This window comes from Diabrotica undecimpunctata, chromosome 1 (assembly GCF_040954645.1).
Source record: "Diabrotica undecimpunctata isolate CICGRU chromosome 1, icDiaUnde3, whole genome shotgun sequence".
NCBI lineage: Eukaryota > Metazoa > Arthropoda > Insecta > Coleoptera > Chrysomelidae > Diabrotica > Diabrotica undecimpunctata.
In genome coordinates, this window is record NC_092803.1 from 40,524,308 (window position 1) to 40,548,811 (window position 24,504).

Genomic DNA, 24,504 nt, shown 5'->3' on the forward strand with positions numbered 1-24,504 from the left:
GGTTCTATAGTTGGAGTTGCCCCTTGAGAAACTGATGGCTTTTCTCCGGTTATATTTCAGATTCTAAATCTCAACTGAAAAGGCAGATTTGGGATACTAAAACGTCGTTGAAAATGGGACATTAAAAGTTGCTTGCCAAGCTCCGCAATATAGCTTCTTCGAGATGTTACAATATTAGTGTTATTGTTGTAAATTATTTGGCTGTTTATAGTTGAAATATTTAGTGGGCTGCAAAAAACAGTAAACGGCCAGCGATTGCTAAATCGAGTCACCGAGTCTTCTGCCTTCATTTTATCAACAACATCCACTCCGCCTTTTGTGAGGTACTTCTGTCAGTAATAATCTCTGGCTTCATGGTATGCTATTTGGTGTTTTCATCAATGAAACCATCACTGTGTAGTGTTAAAAGTACTACACATTCTTATTTTTTTTTGGCACATATGATACAAGTACACACTTGTTTCCATCGTCACCATATGCAAACATGCTACTACATAAAGGTCTTCCTTTTACGTTTATCAACTCAGCAGGAATCTTTTGTTTGTTTTTACGCAAAGTATCTATCGTTGTCAGGCAATGATCGTTCAATAAAGAGTTGGCTATGGGTACAGAGGAAAAGTAATCATCCGTAGTTACATTTCGACCGGTTCCACTAATGGGTCGTATAAGTCTTTTTACTATACTAAATGCATCGTTGAGTAGTTGATATGGTCCTTCAGGTTGTTTGCAGGGGTAAATTTCGAGATTTTGTGTGAAAAATGTTTTAGCGTCCACCAAGGTATAAATCTTGATTCCGTATCTCCCTCGCTTATTGGCTATATACTGTTATGTATATAGCCACATAAATGATGCGCTCTCTTTACCCCAGTAAGGAACAAAAGTCCGATAAATGCTTGCGTTTCCTCGTAGTCAACAGCAGGACAATCCGTAGGGCGAGTATAAAATTCTCTTTTTACAATATTATTGATCATAGCACACGAAGAAAACAATTTCCAGCATTCTAATTTTTTTTACGCCTTTTGCTTTTGCTTTTGCCCCAGGTAAGTTCGTAACAATATTACAAGCTTTGGTCTTACCTTTGGAAGTGTGTTTCTTATGTTTCAACCATGGTGTTCTATCTTTGCCATAAAATCTTGGATAACCATCATCTTGGCCGCTCTCTTCCATGGCATCTTCAGGATCACTGGGCAGATCTTGTGTGGACTGCTCAGAATCTGTATTGTGGATACTGTGTTCAGAACGGACATCACTTAAGTCCTTATCAGAATCTAGTAGTTTCAAATCGCTCTCTATCTCTTCATACCATTTTAGTAACTGGTTTTCCATTTTTTTGTTCATATTTACTTGCAATAAACCAAAATACCGCTTATAATAACGGATGTTCAACAATCTATAGGTATTTCACTAAAAATCTTACCTTTTATGATAATATTATAACTTTTCTTAAGTAATATCTCTAAAAATCAACACACGCCAACACTCGCGTAGTTAGATTTTTTTCTAACACTCCGACGAACGCGATCGCTCGCGTGTTAGATTTGAACTAACAACAATTCTATCGGGTATAATAGGTACTCCCACCATTATTTAACATAGTCTTATACGAGTCTTCATAGAGTATTCTTGGTTGCAGAACCCAAAAGAAGCTGTTTATATTCAAATATGGTTGTATAGATTAATCAATACATTTGTCCTCCCTGTATTCCTACGATCCCTATAAGTACCGCCATCGGGCTCGTGGAATGTTTCCCTTTACGAAAGAAGAGCACCAGTCGTTGAAAAGAAAAGACGCAACCCGGCACGGGAACCCATGCACGCATATTAAATTGATTTCGTTCGTTGTTTTGTAGTGCAAACCCTGGTAATTAGACCCAGCGGTAAGTTTTTACCTAGTTTTACCTAAACCTATAAATTGTTTTTGATTGTTTATTGCAACCATTTAAATTTTAATAATTATTTGCACCAATGAGTAAAGGTCCATTTTCTCGCCAGAGTTACCGAAGGAATAGTTCTGTTAATTAAGTACTATTAATTTGTAATAGTACATTTGTTTGTTAATACCCCACATTGGCCTATCTAGCCGGATTTAAACTCATTTGTTGAAAAAATATTTTTGTTTTATTTAAATTTGAATGGTTGGTTTCGTCGAATGTCGTATTTTTTATCGTTTTGAGGGTTCTTATCTTAAGTTTGCGTCTCTTGTCGTGGCTCGAGAATAATTTATGACCTTTTTGTAAAGTCGACCATATGGGATTTTAAAAGGGGATTATCGTCGTTTTAATAAAGTATCGAATTACAAATCGGTAATTTCGGGGTTTTAGACCACATTTTTGTACACTTTCGTTTGTGTAATATTATTGGAACTTGTTAAAAATTTAAAATGGAAAAACTTGAAGAAAAGAATAGGAAACTCAAATTTTTAAGAAAAACTGCGTTAAATGATATTCAGTTAATTTTCGATTTAGGTTTTAAGTCCCTTTCAGACGTTTCTATTCGCCCTTTATTTAAAATTAGACTAGAGGATTTAGATTCGATTCGCGAAGAGTTCTTAAAACATCACACTAATATTATTAGTAATATTCTTTCTGTACCAGACGCGGATACGAGGGTTGAAGAAAATGTTCGGGAATTATTTTTGGAACAATTTTATAAAATAAAACTATTTAGTGCGGAATTATCTGAGCCACAATTTGAAACTCCAGAACCGTTTAGATCAGTAGTAGTTCCACAATCAAATATTCGCTTGCCTAAAATAGAGCTGCCTAAATTTAAGGGTGATTTTAAGGAGTTTAGTTCGTTTTTAGACTTATATAATTCGGTTGTACATAATAACGCAGGCCTAGCAGACGTAGAAAAGTTTAAGTATTTGAAAGGATGTTTAGAACGGACTCCACTTAGTTTGATTCGTAATTTGTCAATAAATAGCGATAATTATCAAATTGCTTACGATCTAATTGTTAAACGCTACACAAATGTTCGTCGTTGTGCGACCGCGCATTGGGATGCGATCTTGGGCGTACAGAAAATATCGGTAGTTAATTCGAAAAATCTGGCTAAATTAGTAGATACGTTTTTAGAAAATTTAGCCGCATTGAAAACATTAGGTCTTCCGACAGAACATTGGGATTTTATTATGTTTAATTTACTTTTGTCGAAATTAGACGCGGATTCAGTAAAGTTATTTGAGTTAGAAAATAAATCGAATAAAATCTTGTCATTTCAAAAATTGGTAGAGTTTATTGAAACTCAGTACATTGCTTACGATAATTTGAATAGTAGCTTAAGTGAATCTAAGAAATCGTCGAGGGCTCCAACTTATACGGAGCCAAAGTGTAATTATAAACATTCCAATGAGTCAAGGCATAATAGTAGTTCATCCTTTGTTACAAATTCGTCGTCAATATGTTGTGCTTTATGTAAACAAAGTCATTTTCTTAACCATTGCTCGTTGTTTTTGAAAAAATCTCCAAAAGAAAGATACCAATTTTGTAAAGAATCTTCCTCGTGTTTTAGGTGTCTTAATCAGGCTAATCATTCTGTCAAGTCGTGTCCAAAGGCCTTTAAATGTAGTAAATGTAATAGTCACCTTCATAATAGTTTGTTGCACTTTGATAGAAATCTTTCCAATAATCAGTCGTCCACAGAAAATACTAATAATTCAGGGGCATCGGGAGTAGAACAAAATTCGCCTGAAATATCACATTGTGCTGCTAGTTTTGTAGGGAAGAAAAACGAGACAAAAAAGGAAATCTTGCTCGGTACCGTTTTAGTTCACGCGATTGATAGTAAGGGGTGTAAACAGCCCTTGAGATGTCTGCTAGATTCAGGTTCAATGAGTTCGTTCATTAGTCGTAAAGCTGCCAGTAGATTAGGTTGGCCTAAAACTCCTTGTTCATTTGAAGTTAACGGACTCAATTCGATGCAAACGAAACTGAATCAAGGTCAAATAAGTTTTTCTATCCAACCTCGTCATCAGGAGTCACCGGTGTTTCACTTGGAGGCTATTATTACAGATCGGGTTTGCTCGGATTTGCCGAGCACCAAAATTGACATATCGACGTGGAATTATATTAAAAATTTGAAGTTAGCCGATCCCGAATTTAACTGTAGTCAATCTATAGATTTGTTAATTGGTTGTAGCATATTTTCTAAGGTGTTGTTAGAAGGTAAAATTGAAAGTAAAGCGGGACAACCAGATGCCCTAAATACCGTTTTTGGTTATATTTTGTTAGGACCTACTAGCACACCTAACCTTTCGTCGACTTCGCTTGTTTGCCTTTCAAATATTGAAGACCCACTAAATTCTTCGTTAACGAAATTTTGGGAACTGGAAAACGTACCGGAAAAGCCAGTTTCAGAACCAGAAGACGTTCTGTGTGAGAACATTTATCTGGAAACGCATAATCGGGACGTCTCGGGTAAATATGTTGTATCTTTGCCTTTTCGTGAATCGCCGCCTTGTTTGCAAGATAGCTATGATATTGCTTTAAATAGATTGCTATCATTAGAACGCCGCTTATCTCGTCAACCAAGTTTGAAAAAAGAATATTCTTTTCATATGCAGGAGTATCTTGATTTAGGTCATATGCAGTTAGTCTCTAATGCCGAAAAGAAAAGGGGAAAGTATTATATTCCACATCATTGCGTTGTGAAACCAGATAGTGTTTCAAGTAAAATTCGAGTTGTATATAATGCGTCTCAGAAAAGTCCCAGTCGCGGTAAATCTTTAAACGACTATTTACTGGTCGGTCCTAAGCTGCAACAGAACATAGTCTCGCTGTTGTTGAATTTTAGACTTAATCGTTTTGCGCTGTGTGCGGACATTCGTCAGATGTATCGTAATATTTTAGTCGCTCCTGAACACACGGATTATCAACGCGTGTTATGGAGATTTTCTAGCGCTGAGGAAATTCAGGAATATCGTTTATTAACCGTTACTTTTGGAATAGTATCTTCGCCGTATCTCGCTTTAAGAACTCTCCAACAATTAGCATTAGACGAAGGCTCTCGTTTTCCTAAAGCCGTCTCGCTTATTCGTCATGCTTCGTATATTGATGATTTTGTTTTTGGTGCTTCGACTCTCGAAGAAGCACAAACTTTAGTTGACGAATTAGTCGCTTTGTTAAAGTTAGGAGGCTTTGAGTTACGGAAATGGTGTTCGAATGAACCCAAATTGTTGTCGCAGTTTCCTGAATCCCATATTAATCCTCACTCCATTAATTTTGATCCAGAAGCAAATGGTCCTTCATTAAAAATCCTTGGTTTGAAGTGGATTGCACAGTCCGACGTCTTTCAATTTTCAGTCAAATTGCAAGACGTCCCTTGTACCAAAAGATCGTTTTTGTCCGAATTAGCTCGAATTTATGATCCTTGTGGTTACTTAACACCTATTACCTTTTTTATTAAACATTTAATCCAACAACTTTGGGCAACCGGTCTTAAATGGGATGATCGTCCTCCTTCGGAAATAATTCGGGTATGGGAACAATATAAGAGCGAACTATCTCTTATTTCACAGTTCAAAATTCCTCGTTTTTTGAATATTTCCTCATGTCCCATCTTAGAGCTTCATGGATTTGCCGATGCTAGTGAAAAGGGATATGCTTGTGTCGTTTATATTCGTAGTATTGATACTCGTAACCTAGTTCAAGTTAATTTACTGTGTGCCAAATCGAAAGTAGCTCCTATAAAACATATTACTATACCTCGATTAGAATTGTTAGCTGCTGTTCATTTGGTAAAACTTATGTCGTTTGTGTTAGAGTCGTGGAAGCATATAATATTTCAAAATGTGTATGCTTGGTTAGATTCTCAAATCGTATTGCACTGGATTAAAAGCTCCCACTCGAGATTGAAAACTTTCGTCGCAAATCGCATTTCGTATATCCAGTCCCATAATCAAAATTATTCTTGGCATTATATCGAATCTCGAAATAATGCAGCCGATGCGCCTTCGCGAGGCATGCTACCGGCCGCTTTTCTATCAAAATTAGACTGGTTAACAGGTCCTTCGTTTTTGTATAATATTCCATTAATTTTTCCAGAGGTTCCTCCCTCATTGCAGGAAAAATCCTCTTTGGAAGAGATAAAGAAAGCTTTAGTGTTTGTTTCCACTCGTGAGGAACATTTTCTGTCTTGTTTGCTGAAAAATAAATCGTCTTTTACCTCGATCCAAATAATTTTGGCTTTTATGTTGCGATTCGCGCACAACTCTCGTTATAAAAGGTCGAAACGGTCAGGACCCTTGACTTTCGTAGAATTAGGAGACTCGTTGATTATTCTTGTCAGATTTACACAAGAAAAGTATTTTGAAGAACATCTTCAATCAAATTCTTTTCCAAAACCATTTCGTAAGTTGGGAGTATTTTTAGATGATAGTACTCAGTGTTTAAGAGTAGGTGGTCGTCTATCTCAGTCTTCGTTATCGTATGAAGCAAAACACCCGTTTTTGTTACCAAAAAATCTCGCCTTACTACTCTTCTAGTTCGTCATTATCATGAGAAGTATTTACATGCTGGATTTAAGAGTACTCAGTTTTTGGTTAGTCAAAGGTTTTGGATAATGTCTTCTAAACAAGCCGTTAATTCGGTATTGTCCAAATGTATTAGATGTTGGAAACAATCTCCTAAAAACTTACAACCCCCTATGGGTAATTTGCCTAAATTTCGTCTCGGTGCCATTAAACCCTTTTCGATTTGTGGGTTAGATTATGGTGGACCGTTCTCGATAACCATGTCTCGTTACAGGGGAGTTAGAACTCAAAAGGCCTATTTGTGTCTATTTGTATGTTGCGGTACTAAGGCTTTAAATCTTGAATTAGCTAGTGATTTGACCGCCGAAGCTTTTTTGGCCGCTTTACAACGTTTTTATTAATTTTGTTTTGTTCGACTTTTGTCAATATAACCGCGACGAAACCACCATTTTAATTTTAATTTTTTTATTGTAGTTTAAATTTTGAATATTTGTGTAAGATTTGTATAGGAATTATTTGTATTAATTATCGTTTTAGTTGTTTAAGTAATGATAGTATTTGGAATTCGTTTTGTTTTTTAAAGACCTTATGGCCTTTAAAGGGGGGAGAATGTTTATATTCAAATATGGTTGTATAGATTAATCAATACATTTGTCCTCCCTGTATTCCTACGATCCCTATAAGTACCGCCATCGGGCTCGTGGAATGTTTCCCTTTACGAAAGAAGAGCACCAGTCGTTGAAAAGAAAAGACGCAACCCGGCACGGGAACCCATGCACGCATATTAAATTGATTTCGTTCGTTGTTTTGTAGTGCAAACCCTGGTAATTAGACCCAGCGGTAAGTTTTTACCTAGTTTTACCTAAACCTATAAATTGTTTTTGATTGTTTATTGCAACCATTTAAATTTTAATAATTATTTGCACCAATGAGTAAAGGTCCATTTTCTCGCCAGAGTTACCGAAGGAATAGTTCTGTTAATTAAGTACTATTAATTTGTAATAGTACATTTGTTTGTTAATACCCCACAGAAGCAATATTTCGAAAATTATGGCGAAATATTTAAAAATGTTAGATTTTTTCTAACGGTGCGAGTGATGGAGGGTTAAACTCTTTTAATCGTTGATTTCTTACTTTTAAATATTTTCTATATACATGTATTTTTTAGCTCTTCCAATTTATTGGCAATTCTCTAATATATTTATGTACTTTCCTTTTTCTATCCCTGTATCTATAATCTATTTTTTTTTCTTTTGGCATACTTTTAAATTTTCATTGAGTTGTTATAAGTACTGCCCTGTATTGTAGCACACAGGTCCTTGGTTTTGCAACTGACTTCGAATAATAAAATGCAAATGGTTTCACAAAGTATAATATTAAGTTTTTAAAGGTATGTGTAATTGAACGAACGTAATCGTAACAACAATAATAAATAAAATTTTTGTTTAAAAAAAATTTCTTCATAAAACGTATATATATTTTACTAGTCAGAACGTTTTCTGACTAGTAAGTCCATCATCAGTGTAGTTGCCAGGTATACATGAGCGAAGCCACTATATATGTGGGTAAAATCCTTTAAATGATAAATAAATAATAACTTCACTTGTATATACCTGGCAACTGCACTAATTTATGGACTTAGTTTGAAAACGTTCTCTGATGTAGCCCGAAAGGGTCTTTTTAGAATATACAAACGTCAAGAAAGTTATTTTAATCTTCAACTGTGGCTTATTTCCCTTAAAATTTCCAGTAATTACTTTAAAATAAATCAAGAAAATAGCTTCAGAACAATATATAAAGCTTATGTAAAGAATCGACTACATTACAATTAACAAAAGGTTCCGTAATGGTATTTTAAATGTAAAAATGTACCCAAGCTGTGACATAAATTCAGACCACAATCCTGTAGTCGCAACCATCCGATCAAAACTTAAAAGAGTAGACAAGGCTAAACCCAGTCAGAGAATAGCATGGAGTAGAGCTAACCAAGGACAGCAACAGAAGTATGAAGACATGGTAGACACGCAGTTAAAGTCTAAGACAATAGCTCCCACTAAGGAGAAGACAATAAAAGAAAACATTGAAGACATGTGGGGGAAAATTAAAAATACTGTCTTAGAGGCAGGAGACCAAAGTATACAGAAAGAAAACCGTAAACATAGAAAACCATGGATAACAAACGAAATGTTACAAATTATGGAGAGGAGACGGATGGTAAAAAGAAACCTAACAAAATACAAAGAACTCAACAGGGAAATTAAGAAAAAAATAAATGTAGCTAAGGAAGAGTGGATGAAAGAAAAATGTAAAGAGGTAGAAGATCTGCATATGAAGCATAAAGATAGAGAACTACACAGAAAGGTTAAAGAAGTAGCTGGAATATGGAAACCCAAACACTTATCGATTGTAACAAACAAGAAAAACCAAATGGAATTGGACCCTGAAAAACAGAAAGAAATATGGGAGCAATATCTTAAAGATTTGTTTGGTGATCAGAGAACAGAAGAGCCCCCACAAATAGATACAGATGAAAAATTAAACATTCTCACGGAAGAAGTTTTTCAGTCAATAAAAGACTCAAAGAACAGCAAGGCACCCGGCCAAGACCTAATAATAGCCGAACATTTTAAACACCTAAGTGATAATGCTGTCAGGAAATTATCATCCCTCTAAAACATTATATATAAACATGGCATAATACCGTATGACTAGCTAACATCCACATATATAGCTCTTCCTAAAAAACAAATAGCAAGGAAATGTGAAGACCATCGAACTGTATCCCTAATGAGTTATGCCGCTAAGATTTTTATGCGAATAATTTATAACCGAATTCAAAATAAGTGTGAAGAATACCTGAGTCGTTCTCAATATGGCTTTAGAAAGGGTATAGGCACTAGAGAAGCAATTATGGGATTGACACTGATGGCAGAAAAGTATCTTGAGGTTCAAAAATGGCTGTATGTGTGCTTTGTCGATTATAGAAAGGCCTTTGACCGCATCAAACACGGAAAATTGATCGAGGTGCTAAAAGAAGTAGGGTTGAACGGACACGACATAGCTATCATAAGTAATACATACTGGAACCACACAGGATGCGCTCGAACAGAGAACGGAAACACCAAGTACATCAACATAGAACGAGGAGTGCGTCAAGGGTGCATTTTATCCCCCTATTATTTAATGAATATGCCGAACATATAATTAGAGCTTCTCTTGAAGATCGCCCTGAAGGTGCCAGAGCCAATGGAATCATCATTAACAATATAAGATATGCCGATGACACCGTAGTATTAGCAGAAATAGAAGACCAACTAAAAATATTGATGAACATATTATCAGAAGAAAGTCACAGGCTGGGCTTGGACATTAACTTTTCCAAAACCAAAATTCTGGTATTCCACAAAAACCCCCATTAACAAGTTACACCTAACATACAAATAATTGGTATCAGCCTTCAGAGTTCCCAAAGCTTCATATACCTGGGCAGAGAACTAAATAGTCAACTAGACCACTCAAAAGAAATTAGAAGACGCATTGAAATAGTAAGCTCTGGTTTCATCATCATCCAGCCTCAAGAGTCCACTGCTGAACATAGGCCTCTTCCTCATGTTTCCAACCCCGTCTATCTTGCGCCGCTCTCATCCAGTTTTTATTGAGTCTTCTTAAATCGTCAGTCCATCTTGTAGGTGGTCGACCGACGCTTCTCTTGTCTTCCCTTGACCTTCATTCCAATAACCTCTTTGCCCATCGCCCATCTGTCATTCTGGCTATGTGTCCTGCCCATCTCCATTTTAGTCTGGCTATCTTCTCGATGATGTCAGTCACTCCGGTTCTTCTCCTGATGTCTTCGTTGGTTATTCTGTCTCGCAGAGTTATTCCTAACATGGACCGCTCCATTCTTCTCTGCGTGACTCTCAGTTTGGTAGCTGCTGGACCAGTAGAACTACGAATGAAGAAGTACTGAGAGCAATGAACACACGCCCTCATCTGGTCAATACTATCAAAATTAGAAAGACGTCATATCTTGGACACATAATGCGCCATAGGGAATTTGAGCAGCTCCAAATAATATTAGAAGGCAAGATTGAAGGTAAAAGGGGCATAGGACGAAAGAAAAAATCTTGGCTACGAAACATCAGAGATTGGACCCACACAAAAGGAAATGAATTAATTCATCAAGCCCAGAATAGAGAGAAATTTGCCATATTGATCGCCAACCTCAACAGAGAAGGCCCTTAGGAGGAGGAGGATGTAAAGAATTTTTTTTAAATAAAAAATTTTTTGATTCATGTTATATAGCCTGCTACAGGAATTTAATTTTCCTTGTGGATAATAATGAATTGTTTTTTCATACGTTATAACTTAATCTATAAATTAATCTGCCGCATATGAAGTCATGTCAAAGAATAGAAAATTAGGAATCATATTTCATATGTACAGAAAAGGCAAAAAAAAAATTAATACTACAATAAAAAAATTATATAATATATTGCATTAAAAATTTTAAATGTCTATAAGATATTATCACAAATGATCCACCGTCGACTGAAGCAATTTTCAAATGAAATAATATTTTAATACCAATCTGGTTTCAGACTAAAAAAATTCAACTATAGACCAAATACATATGTTAACACATAAACATGTTTTTAAAAATGTCTTAAGTATAACATACAAATTCATAATCTCTATATTGATTTCAATATAGGGGTAATAAAGTTTCAATATAGGGATAGAACTCCAAATATTCTACGATCAAATATCCTGTGCACTCAAGGTAAATCCTGGCCACTTCTTAATAATAGGTGGCTATGTCAACGCCAAACTAGGTACTAAGAAAGACCTCTCTGAAATAATATTGGGAAATTTTGGAAATAAAGGCAAAAATAATAAAGGTAAACAATTTTTAACTTTCCATTTGAAAAACAATCTCTATCAAACGAACAACTTTTTTAAAAAGAAAAACCACTTAAGAAACAAGAAGAATTATCTAAAAACGTAAATGTGTTCAACCAGTTTAGTGCAAGCAGTGATCATAGGTATTTAAAAGCTAAAATACCGGATATTGTCCAAAAAAGAAAATCTTAAAATAATAGACATAAGAAACAACCAAAGAAATGGAAAAAACCAACCACTATTCAGGATTTAAAAAATATATTGATAAATCATTGAAAGACACAACAAAAGTTATCATTATATTAAACAAACAAATAGTCAACACAATGTAATACGCTCAAACTAAATATTGTCTAACAAATAAAAAGGATGAAAAACTAAGTCAACTTACAAAAACCCTTATAGACCAAAGGCAACAGATGAAATCAGATAACAGTATAAGCAAAGAAGCCCTAAATAAAATAAAGAAGACGATTACAAAGGCCATAAGAAAAGATATAAGAAACTACAAAGGAAAAAAAATTAAACAAGCAATAGAGCAAAACAAGGACATACAAGTTTTGAAAAGGAGCGTGAACTAAAAATCAGAGCTGGAGAAGAAGCTAAAAACAGAGATGAAATAATAACAATAATCGAAGAGTTCTACACAGAGCTATAGAGATCAAGAAAACAGAATAATTGATTTGACGATGAATGCAAGAATGCAACAAAAAAAATGAAGCCTATAGAAAGATGCTTACCCGACGAACTAGAACAACGGCAGAGAATTACCAAAGAGAAGAAAAGAAAAGAGGACACACAAAATAAAAAAACGAAACCACCTAAATGAGGAACTTAAATATATAGAAAACCTTAACAGAGAGAAAGAATTCAGAGTATTCTATAAAAAAGAACATCAACAGAAAAAAATTCAAGGCAACCACAAAACAATGCAGAAGTCAGAATGGCGACCTATTAACAACAAGAAAAGTTATATTAAATATATGGGTGGAATACTTTAACCAGACACTTAATATAGAGGAAGAAGAAGAAAATCTGCAAGACGAAAGAGATGAGGTGAGGGGAACAGACGAGAGGGAAGAGGAACCCCCAACGATTCTTGAAGTTAAAAATGAAGTTAAAAAACTAGCCAGAAACAAATCACCCGGAACAGATAATCTCCCAGCTAAACTATATAAAGAAAGTGGATATGATACCATAATAATATTACAGCAGCTTATAAAAGAAATATGGACACAGAAATCCCTCCCCAATGATTGGAATTCAAATACTTTGCATCATACACAAACAAAGATATATGTTTGAATGCTCTAACCACAGAGGAATTACGCTTTTAAATGCAGTGTATAAAATATTTTCCACAGTACTATGTCACCGTATGGCACCATAAGCAGAACGGATAGTAAAAAAATACCAGGCTGGTTTCAGAGGTGATAAATCGACAATTCATCAGATTGCAACCCTGAAACAAATTTTGGAAAAAACACTGGAATATGGCATTGATACATTACATATTTATAGACAACAAAGCAGCCCACGACTCTGTGAATAGAAGAGAAATGTTCAAAGCAATGAAAGAGCTAGGAATACCAAATCAGTTAGTAAATTTAACACAACTAACTCTTAAAAAAGTTGAATGTAGAGCACGAATTCAGAAGAACTGTGTAAATCTTTCAAAACAAATAACAGACTGCGCCAGGGAGATCATTTTTTTTTTATACTTTTTAATCTTGCTCTGGAAAAAGTAATACGTATGTCACAAATCACAATCATTGGTTCAATATCAATATTGTTGGGATATTAGTATTGTCGTTAGAACGAAAACCGCTGTACGTTAGGTGTATGTAGCATTAAAAGGATCAGCTACAAAAATGGGTTTAATAATAAACACCAACAAAACGAAGTATATGATAATAAGTATGTAACCACTTGTTATAGAAAACGACGTCATCGAACCAGTAAACGAATTTGTATTTTGTATGGTATAGATGCTATTCAATCTCCTCCTTAAATCCACAATTATATCGAGAAATACAAAAATAAAACTCTAAAAAACAACAATACGCCCAGTCCTAACAGAGACCTGTAATGTAACAAAAAGTAATGAAAACATGTTAGGATGTTTCAAAAGAAAAGTACTAAGGCAAATATATGAAGCAGTGAATGACAATGGAGTATGGAGAACACGATACAACTTCGAACTTTATAGAATATACCAGGAACCAGATATCGTAAAACGTATTGAGATTCGACGTCTGACGTGGATAGAGCATATAATGTGGATGAAACAAAATGACCCAACCAGAAAAACGCTCCTTGATAGACCCGTTGGTCAGAGAATAAGAGGAAGATCCAGAACAAGGTTCCTTGATAACATCGATGAAGACATGAGAAATATGGGAATACCTGCTTGGCGGAGGAAGGCGATGGATAGGGACGACTAAGGAGCAATTCTTGAGGAGGCGACCCAAGCCGGGTTGTAAAGCCATCATCATAATGATAATAATCCTCCAAAAAATTTTATAGTGTCAAGGCTAAACCGAGATTTTTAAAAAGACTTGACATGAACCTATTAAAAATATCAGAGAAAAAAATCCGAAATTTAGAGCAATTAAGACGAATTTAAATGAAATGACAAAAAAATAAAAATCTTCTAGCTTTTATATAGACTTCTATACATTGTACTGGAGTCAGTTGGCTTTATATTCGTCTTCTATTCCTTCATGATACCCATTCTAGGACCCTGGAACGCTGCACTGGATTATACACGTCTAGTAGATGGATATCATTATTTATGGAGTCACTTGGTATTCTCCAAAAAGTGTTTGCGATCTAATGCGTTGCGGTCATGCAAGATATGGTTGACTGTTTCAGGTTCGCTGCTATAGATTCTACAGCTTAATTCTCCATGAAATAGTCTGTGACAATGTTAGCTGATTTATGCTTATTTTCCGCAGTAATTCAGCCTTATTTGCATATATTTGTCAAATACACATTTTGCCACGTGTTTGACCGGGTATATTATCCCAATGAGTTATGTTGTCTTCGGATTAAAAAGTTTTTTTAAGTTTCTTTCGGCATTCTCAGACTATGGTAGAGTCTAACTTAGAGATTATGAGTGATCCCGTAGCTGCTGACTAGCTGTGCATATTATATTGATCCACTTCAGTTCGAGACCCCTTATGTTAATTTCTCTTGTAAAGTGCAAAAATCTCTGCCTAAAATACAGAGATATATTATCATACTAAAAAAGAAGTTACATTTACAACACCACAGAATATTTCTGCACACGAGCCTTTGCACTGCTAGACGTACCAATCATAACAAAAATGCAGTTTTTTAAATTAAATTATTATGTTTTGTTACGTTGCGTTAAAAACCAGAAATTAATTATTCTCATAATTTAATCTTCGTTATCTCAGTTATTCTGATAATTTAGGTATGTTATTAGATATTTTATATATGGTATTGAAAGTATGTTTGAGTTGCGATTGTGCTACAGTATTATTTGAGCATAATTCATTTTATTACATGAAATTAACTTTAACTTACGAGTCTGTACTTAGCCCAATCTGGTTAAAAAAAAGGTCGAAAAATTTTTCGCAGATATCTGAAGCTTTTAAGACATGGGTGGGGGTTACTAGATGAAAAAGTACTGGTACTTTTATCTGGCCTTTTTTTTAACAATAATTTATGGTCACAAACGTTTGCAAAAGGGGTATGCTTTCTTACTTATAAGCAATTGTAATAACTTCTATACTTTTCAAGCTACAGACTTTTACGTACAACCATTGGATAGCTGGTAAAAAAACTCACATTAAAAAAAACCTACTATGACCAATAAGCCATAGATTTTTTGAAAGATGTACACTCTCCTTCCAACTCTTTATTTTTATTACCTGTTAGTGATTCTGAAATCAGGTATGTTTCGCATAGATTGAAAAATTCACACTACACGAATTATGATTTCTTAAACAAAAAAATAATTGTGGAAACAATCGATATAATTATTGACAATTTAATTATACTTTGTAATAATTGCCTTACTGAAGGGATTTTCCCAGATGTACTAAAAGTGACAAAAGTGCTACCAGTGTTCCAAAACGGAGCTTTAGATGAAATTGGAAATTTTTTTCCCATCTCAATCATTCTCATTTTCGGCAAAATTTTTGAAAGTATTCTAAATGTTCATTTGATAAAATATCTAGAAAAACACAAAATAGTTCGCTGTTATGGCTTTAGAAAAAAAATGTAGCACTATACTAGCTATACAGAAAACTGTGAGAGATATAGTTGATGGCTTGGAGGGAGGTCATTTTGTGTTTTGACATTGTGGGACGTATCCAAAGCTTTTGACTGCGTTTCGCATGAATTACTGTTGGAACAAATGCATAAATACGGTATTAGGGAAAACTCTTTTAATCTATTTAGATCAACAAATATAAAACAGGCAGTTTTTCTTAATAACAGCTATTCTGAGTTTAACACTGTTGAGTATGGAGTCCTCGAGGTTCGATATTAGGACCCACTTTGTTTCTTATTTATCTGAAAGATTTATTTCACTATACTTCTCCTATAAAATATGTTTGCTTTGCAGATGATACAACTCTGATTAATACTGATATTAATTAGAATAATTTAAAAATTAAAATAAATAGTAATACCCAGAAAGCAAAAAACTGGTTTTTATATAATGGGCAGAAACTAAATGAAGAGAAAAATCAGAATTTGATTTCTGGTTCCGATTGGAAGTATATCTTAAGAAATAATGTTAAACTATTAAGAATCTTTTTAGCCTGAGTCTGAGTGCTCATACTGATTACTTAAGTTCTAGACTAGCTGCAAGTATATTTTTAATACGCAACTTAGTTTATATGATTCCTAAAAGTACCCTTAGAATTTGCTATTTTGCACTATCCCATAACCATCTAGAGTACAGGAATAACTGTTTGGGGTAATTCTTGTCACGTACATCGAATTTTTAAACTACAAAAAAGAGTTGTGAGGATACTTGCAAGAGCAGAGTATTCGCTTCGTGCGTGACTGACTCGACACCTACCGCCTTTATCTGACAGTTTTGGACCTACCAATTTTCAGGTTAAACATATGACACATGTTTGACATTGTTAAATACAGACGAAATTGACAATTATTAATAATTAACTTGTTAATTATATTTTTTCAGTTTACGTACAAAATAAATGTAGTATTAAAAACTGGGTTTCTCAAAATTCATCATAATATATCTTTTTAACCCCAAACGGAAAAGAAAGGAAAAAATCTAGTACTGGCTAATCAAGTTTTTCACGTGAAAGAGCATATAATTAAAAACAGTTAAAACATTAAAAAAAAGTTATGATATAAAAGCCAAAGTCATCAGGCACTCTGCAGTTAGCTTGAAGTCTTATAAAATATCATTTAAGGTAAATTATTTAAATATTTCCTATTTCAATTGCATAAAAATGAGGTTATGTAATATTTACTTTTTCATATTAATAGCACGGATCCATCTTTTTCTTTTCTCTAATTTATATGTAATCTTTGGGAACCTATAAAAACTACACTTACTATTTTTGCTATTATTAGCACAATTAAATACGCAACATGTATTTGCACACATTTTTGATAAAATTTATGCAAAAAGATGGGTCCAATTGTGTCATATTTCGCCGCTACGCACGCTGGCATCGTTTCAAGGCCACCCCTACCATGGTCACGCACGGAGCGAATAGGGGACACTGTTAATCTAGAGATGCTATTAGAGCACAACGTTTTAGGTTGACAAAGAGCACAAAAAATTCGACCGATGTTGGTTTGTATAACTTTGTGCCAGATGAAGTAAAAAGCTTTCACTTATTATCGTTTAAGCTTAAAATCAAATCCCACTTTTTAAAACATTTTTTCTATTCAAAAACGGGGTAACTAAGTACAGCTTTTACACAATAGTACTAGTATTTTTAGGTGATTTGCCTATTATGATGATATTTCATGCGTGTATATTTTTATTTAGTGTGTTTGTCGTTTCTTAAATTGTTAATATTAAATATCTGTTTTTAATGTTTAAATTCGCAAAAATATTATATGTATGTTTGTAAAAATTGTCACTATTCCTTTGACTTGTCAAATACAAAACTATTTTTGTATATTGACTAAATAACTTCTATTCTATTTTATTTTAAAAGCTTAATGATCCGTTTGTATTTAGGTCCTAAAAATTTATTCTTATAATCATGTTTTAAAAACTCATTGGTTTAATTAATAAGCTTCACCTCGCGATGTCAGTTTCAGAAGAATATAGAAAAATTATAGAGAAACTGGTAGTCAGCATTACGGTATAAAGGAATATAATATAAAGGAGACAATGAAGAACCTTGAAATACAATATTTAATACACAAATTTAGACAAGACTAATTAACGATTCAGTTTTTTTTCCCTGATATAATTTATTTTTACAAAAAGTTATTAGTGACGCAAATTGAACGAAAGAAGAAAATGCCACTGTAATTCATTAGTAGAGCTTGGGAAATATGCAAAATGCATATTTGCATATTTTGAATAAATTGTTTAAGTGTATATGCATTTATTAAAAGTGCATATTTTTAGGTATTCCACAAAATAGACAAATATCTAAGAACGCAAGTAATACAATTTTGCGAGGTAGGTAAAAATATCCCTCGGAAATACTCCTGATTGGTATTAGCATAATATAACAATATGGCCAGAAAAACGCAATAAGTCGGTTGGCGGCATTAAATAAAATCATAAATCATAAATCAATATGGTTTTTGCCGAAAGCTTAACAAATAACAAATTACCAGAATTTGTATTAGCAAAAGACAAAATGCAATTGTCGTTCTGTCCGTAGTTACAGTTAGTTCAGTTTGGTGTATTCTTTGGTTCATTATACACTAATGCCCAAAATTAACGCACCACCTTAAATGTACCAAAAGTTTGAAGCTATTTTTCTTCTGAACGAATGATTAGATTTTGATGATGTTTTTTTCATATTATAGGTCTATTTCTAGTAAATCAAAGTATTAATGTTTTCTGAAAAATATCAACGTTTTACCCGTATACGGGGTGTAAAAATAAAGTTGTGTTTTTTCATCGTTTTTTGCAACACCCTGTGGAATTTATTAGAAATAAATGCTACATTTTATTATTATTTTGAGTTAAATTTGTTCTTTCTTAAGACTTTCGTGAAAAAATTATTTCGATATCTCTATTATCAAATATTATACAGAACTCTAAATGTAACAAGTTTTTATCAACATTTAAAGCAAAGAAAACATTACTTACATAAACTTTATTGACATTTAATACAAATAAAGCCTAAGAAAATATAACCTAAATATTCTTTAACAATTGCCCTTTCCCAAAAACACTTAATAACAAGTATTTTCACCTCTACATCTAATTACTTCTTCACAGCGGCAAGGCATACTTAAAATCAAGCAGCGTATTTGGTCTTGACAAAATTGCATCCCAAACTTATCTCACAATAACTTCTATGTCGTCAAGAGAGACAGGAGACACAAATTCTCATTGAAAGTAAATTATTTCCTATGTAAGGAGCAAATGGAACTACATGGTTAGACAAAATGTCTAATATACCTTTCACCTGTTAAGAAATCTCTTCGTAAAGCAACAAGGTCCGTTTGCGCTGTAAGAGATATTCCTCCCCAAACCATTACAGATCTACCATTGAATAAAGTAATAGGTCGTATATTACACTGTGAAAAGCGTTCTCTTGGTCGTCGATTAACTCTCACACTGAGCTATATAAGCAATACCACGATTCATCAGTGAACAACACGTACTTCCAGTCATCAACATTTCAGTCAAGGTGCTCTCTGGCAAATTGTAATTTACTTCTACAATGATTTACGTTTAAAGCTCTGACTGGTATCCTTAGTTGCAGATCTTGTTCAGCGAGACGCCTTTATATAGTGTTTCTACTAATTTGAATATTATGAACATTTGTCACTTGTATTTGTGAATATCTCATTGTGAGAAAACGTTTTCCTATAGCACGAAGCCTGATAAACTGATCTTGTCGTAGTGTTGTAAGTTTTTCTCTTCCTTATCCACGCCGTTTCGTATGGTCGTTTGTTTCTCGAAAACGTTGAATAACTCGTGATATTGTAATATGAAACCTATTTCCTATAACCTGAAACCTATAATAAGCCTATTTCACGATAACTTAAGCCTACATCAGCTAAAGTAATTGCCTGAACACATTCATCTTGGCTCAGATTTCTTGAAATTGAATGTTGAATTTTTACAATTCAATAAAGTCACGTTACACTTTGAACGTACTTTTATTTTTTGATAATAAAGATATCGATGATATTTTTACGAAAATGTTGAAAAAAAATGAAACTTTTTTAAAGTATTAAGATTAAGATGTAGCATTTTCTTTCAGTAAATTCCACGGGGTGTTGCAAAATAAGATGAAAAATCAAATTTATTTTTACACCCCGTATCTGGGTGAAATGTTGACACCTCCCAGAAAACAATAATACCGTAATTACTTAGAAATAGGTCTGCAATGAGCAAAAAAAAATATTGAAATCCAATCAAGGATACACAAGAAAAATAGCTTAATAATTATGGTAGAGTTGAGGTCGGGCGTTAATTTTGGAGAGTAAAAAATCGCGCAATGCTTTGAACATACTTTTCTTTTTTGATAATAAACGTATCGTAATGATTTTTTTACCAAAATGTGAAGAAATAATGAAGCGATATTAAAATATTCATAACATGTAGCGTTTGTTTCTAATACATTCCACCGGGTGTTGCAAAATTAGATGAAAAAACACAACTTTATTTTTACACCCTGTATATAAGTAAAACGTTGACATTTCTTTAAAAACATTAATATAGTCATTAACTAGAAATATACCTGCAATGTGAAAAATAAATCATGGAAATCCAATTAAGGGTTCAGAAGAAATATACTTTAAAATCATGGTCCATTTTAAGTGGTGCGTTAATTTTGGAGAGTAGTATAGTTGTGTTTAAGTGTTTATCAACAGTGTTTGAAAATGAAAGTAAGTAGCAAAGAGTTCAAAATCATTGATGACAACCGTACATTATGCGCGGTTTGTAACAAACCGGTAAGTATTATGTTTAATTTAAATATTGTTTTAATTTTTAAATATTTTTCTAAAAATATAAACTACATATAATTGTACGTTAATATGTAAGTTTTAGAATAGGACTATCATTCATTATGAAAAACTTATTTATTTTAATGCACTGATTTTAAAATTATTTTTAGCAAAGGTGTAAACATGGTTTTGACACTGACTTTTTCATCATAAATTAATACGTTATTTTTTTACGATAAAAATGTGACATTTTACTAAAACCTCTGATATTTTTCAAGAAAAATTCTACGAACAAAAATCAAAAAATAGTTTATATAGGAGATACTTCTGGAAACAAGTTTAACAAAATTTTAACATGTAGTGTGCTTGATTAATGTTTTTCGTCTGTTTAAAATTGACTGATTGATCTGAAGGAAATCGCTCTTTGTCTTATTATCTTGTATATAAAATTTAAATAGAGGTGAAAACCAATTAAATTAGGATATTATATTATAATAATTTTAAAGTGGTGAAGTACTATGAGTTTATTGGTAAACTTTTTTATTTCCACTTTTCAGATTGTATGTGAAAAATAGTTTCAAGTTGATCAATACTTGGGCAATCCAACGCATACATCTCGTGCACAAAAGCCTCAATTCGTTTAACACCTCATAACTACAAATAAAACGAAAGTTTCTTAGCAACAAAATTTTAATAAGGACTTCTGCAGTTTGCTGATTGGGTTGCAATATTCTAATTGCAAATTTGGATAATCCATTATTCCAAAAATTTTTAAAAAAGTGATTACTTTGTGATTACTAAAATTGACATTACTTCAATAATGATATTGTACAAGTTCCTTCTGCTACGACTCTAGGAAAAAAGTATGTAGATTCCAGCGTGCAATTTACTGTTGAAGCCATTAAAACTACAATTGGGAATAATCCAATATGGATATCTGTTGACGAGAAGACTATAAATTGTTAAAGAACGGTATATTGCAAATTTGGTTATAGGAAGTTTAAACGGGAGGGAGTTTAGTACCGGATATTGATTACATTATAATTTAATACACGTTATTTATTTAACATATGCTTTAAATATAGCAGCAGAAACTGTAAGGACAGAGTGTCCAATGGTCAATATAAAAAAAATGTTTTTAAAAGCCCCTCTGCGAGTACTGGCGTATAAAGATCGTTTAACTAATGAACCTTTACCACCTGAAGCGGTAATAATTAGATGGGAAACATGGTTAAACTCAGTAAATTCTATAACCGCTCATTTTGAGGGAATTAAAGACGTCATTTGTAGTTGAGATGTAGATAGCTCAGGTGCTATAAAAAAAATGTGTGGACGTTTTAAAAAAAAACCGTTATTAAAAAGTAATTTGGCACATATCCAAACCAATTTTATAAATATTGCTGAATCAATTACTAGATTAGAAAAGCGAAACATTTCATTAGGCCAAAGTATTGAAATTATCATTTCAATAAATGAAAAAATTAAACACCTTGGGGAAACCAACGAAGTATCAAAAATTCTGCGCAGTGTTAAAGAAAAATGGGGAATATTAAAAAATAATTCAAATAAATAATATTATTAAGATGAGGAATTGCGAAGATAATTTAATTTTACAGATATAACCCTCATTTATACAATATTTTAAGTTTGCTAGTTTAACTTCATGTGAAGTAGAAAGAAGTTTTTAATCATATAAACAATTATTATCTTATCAGATAGACGGCATAGTTTTTCTCTAGAAAATTTAGAGAAATATTTAATAATATATAATTTTAGCTGTAATAATAGTATAATATAGAATGATGATGATGATGAATAATGATAAATCAAAGAATAAACGAATATAATGATGTAGATAATAATAATTTCAATAAATATTTTTTGTGACTTTAGCATAAAATAAATTAAATACCTTCAATACAAGTAATACTACTATTATATGCATAAAAGCATATTTTAGTGCATATTTCAACTGTTTTTTGTTGTGAATATTTCCATGCATATTTTAGGGTTTTTTAAGTTCATATTTTGCGAGCTCTATTCATTAGAAATATACTTTCTAAATGACAGGGAAGGAAGGCAAAAAATAAGAAATAAAAGGTTTAAGTCGAAAGCAGGAACTGTTAATAAGTTTTCAAAATCAGATAAAAAATTTAAAATCAAGTCAGCAGAAAAATGTAAAAGAGAAAAAATAAAAAATGATGAACGGAAAAACCAACGAAAATGTGAGACATGATTTGGAAGAAAAAAAAATGAAAGACGCCAACAAACAGAAAAATTTGAGAAATATTGTTTACAAAGCTTTAATAAAAAATTTACACATTTTTATTTATTGAAAATGCTGAAAAACGTAGATAAAAAGTCAGTACGTGCCAGATACGTTTTTCTGTATTGGATAAGGAAAAAGGATAATTAATTAAAAAGTTCATTGTCACCCAACGATATATTGGTTTAGGAAAATTGAGTATGTGATAATTTGGGTATAACTGATATATAACTTTATAAAAGTAGTTACCACTGAAACTAAATGAATGACAAAAAATAAGCTAGTGATAGACGAGACACAACAAGATCTGAGAATAAAGAATTAAAGAAAAGTCGAACAAGAAACATATAGATTAAAGAAGCGTAAAAGGGGTCACACGGTGGCGAATAAAATGTTGATAAAATACAGAGTATAAAAAATAGATAAGCAAACTCAAGACGATGAAAGAATTTACCAAATAAATGAAGACAAATGAATCTATTAACGACAGAAAACTCAGAAGACTAGTTTAAGAAATGAAAAGAAGAAATTTTAAATAAAATGTATAGTTTTACAGTCTAAAAATTAATAATTAATAATTATGAAATAGAATTATATCAAATATAATTTATTCTCTATTAAAGAAAATATTTTCCAAAAATATTGGGGATTTGTGTACATTTAAAAAAATTTTTTTTAAAACTTACGATTTTCCTCGATATCCTCGAGCACGGGCCCCACGCTATCGAAGAGCCAGCCGCAGTTAGTGGACACTCTGTATGCGATTCACCTGTTGAAACAACAACGTTGGAGTACCTCGAGACTGTTGGAGAGTTCTTGCAAACCCTTTTATACGACGTGCCGCTCGGGGATGGCACGCCGGCGCTAGAGGCGGTCGTCCAGGAGGCGGCACGAAACCGCCGCCTCTCGCAACAAGTTCTTCGCGGGTGTTATTGCCGCCACCGACAATTATGTTATTAGCAGATGATATTTCGGAGGTACAGTGAGCGTTTTGTTAGATTTTGGGAATTTTTTATGAAAGAAATGATTAAATCTCTTTGGTAAAAGAGTATTGTTGGTTAAAAGTGTAAAATTGTTTACATGCTTTAATGTAATTTCAGGTAAAACCAGAATTTTCTATTTGGGCTTTCAGTTAAACATTGAAGGCGTAAAAATTGTTAATTTTTTAACTTATAAACGGTATATTAAAGTGTTTGAAAAGTCAAAAAAGACTAAATACAGGCTTAAACAGATGTTCTTTTAAATATGGACCATTGAAATTGAAAAATTGTATTTAAAATATGACTTTCCAAAACATAAAATAAAAAAAATACAGCTAAGGTTAACAACATATTGTAATATCAAATAAAAAAAGTTATTTCAGGCTAGAAAGGACAATTGCGAATATACAAACAAAAAAAATATCTGATAAGAACAAATAATCTCAAACACCTTGATTCAAAAAATTGTTAGGGGTGATAAGAAATTTATGTGGGCGCATGGACATCTGAAGATGAAAAGGACAAGGTAAAGGACAAACGTTATGACTACCTGGCGGACTTGTTAGAGAGTATTCGAGCTAGGAAAGAAACAATTCTACTATACTCCAGCAAAAAAAAATGAAATGAGTCATACACGTGATATCGTACGTTATCGTATAATTTAGCTGTTCTTATGAGTTTTACCAAGAACCGTATCAGTAGCGAAGAAATTTTTTATTTAGCATATGGCGTATAAAGAACACATAACTAAAAGCAATATTTTTATCTATAAT

General features: G+C 32.9%; 1 protein-coding gene across 2 annotated transcripts in view; it reads right to left on the reverse strand.

The window, feature by feature from the left end:
* LOC140438710 (uncharacterized) overlaps positions 1 to 23,581 on the reverse strand; it is a 298,866-nt gene extending 275,285 nt beyond the window's left edge. For both annotated transcript variants that reach the window (XM_072528359.1, XM_072528357.1), the window contains exon 1: positions 23,438 to 23,581. The gene's annotated coding sequence lies outside the window, so the exon portion shown is untranslated. The remainder of the gene's footprint in view (positions 1 to 23,437) is intronic.
* Between the last annotated feature and the right edge of the window lie 923 nt (positions 23,582 to 24,504).